We start from the raw sequence: 329 nt of genomic DNA, 5'->3' as shown, positions 1-329 counted from the left end.
TTATATAACTTATATACGTATTATGAGTTTAATAAATTGATAATTAACTATAATATGTTGCTATTTTATTGAAGTTTTATTTAAAGATGCGAAGGTATATTATAATATTATACAAAACAATGAAATTTGAGATATATGTATATATATATATATATATATATTGAGTATAAATGTAATACATACTTAAATGTTCGACAATAAATAACAACTTTTTCACAGTTAAGAACATGCACTAAATAATAGAGAAACGAGTCATCTTCATATCTTAATATTACAATAATTAAACGATTGAGCTAGTGATGATGACGGTTTTTTATAACACTATTTCG

Source organism: Wasmannia auropunctata, unplaced genomic scaffold (assembly GCF_000956235.1).
Source record: "Wasmannia auropunctata unplaced genomic scaffold, wasmannia.A_1.0 LD287948.1, whole genome shotgun sequence".
In the NCBI taxonomy this organism is placed as follows: domain Eukaryota; kingdom Metazoa; phylum Arthropoda; class Insecta; order Hymenoptera; family Formicidae; genus Wasmannia; species Wasmannia auropunctata.
This window is presented reverse-complemented; position numbering follows the sequence as displayed.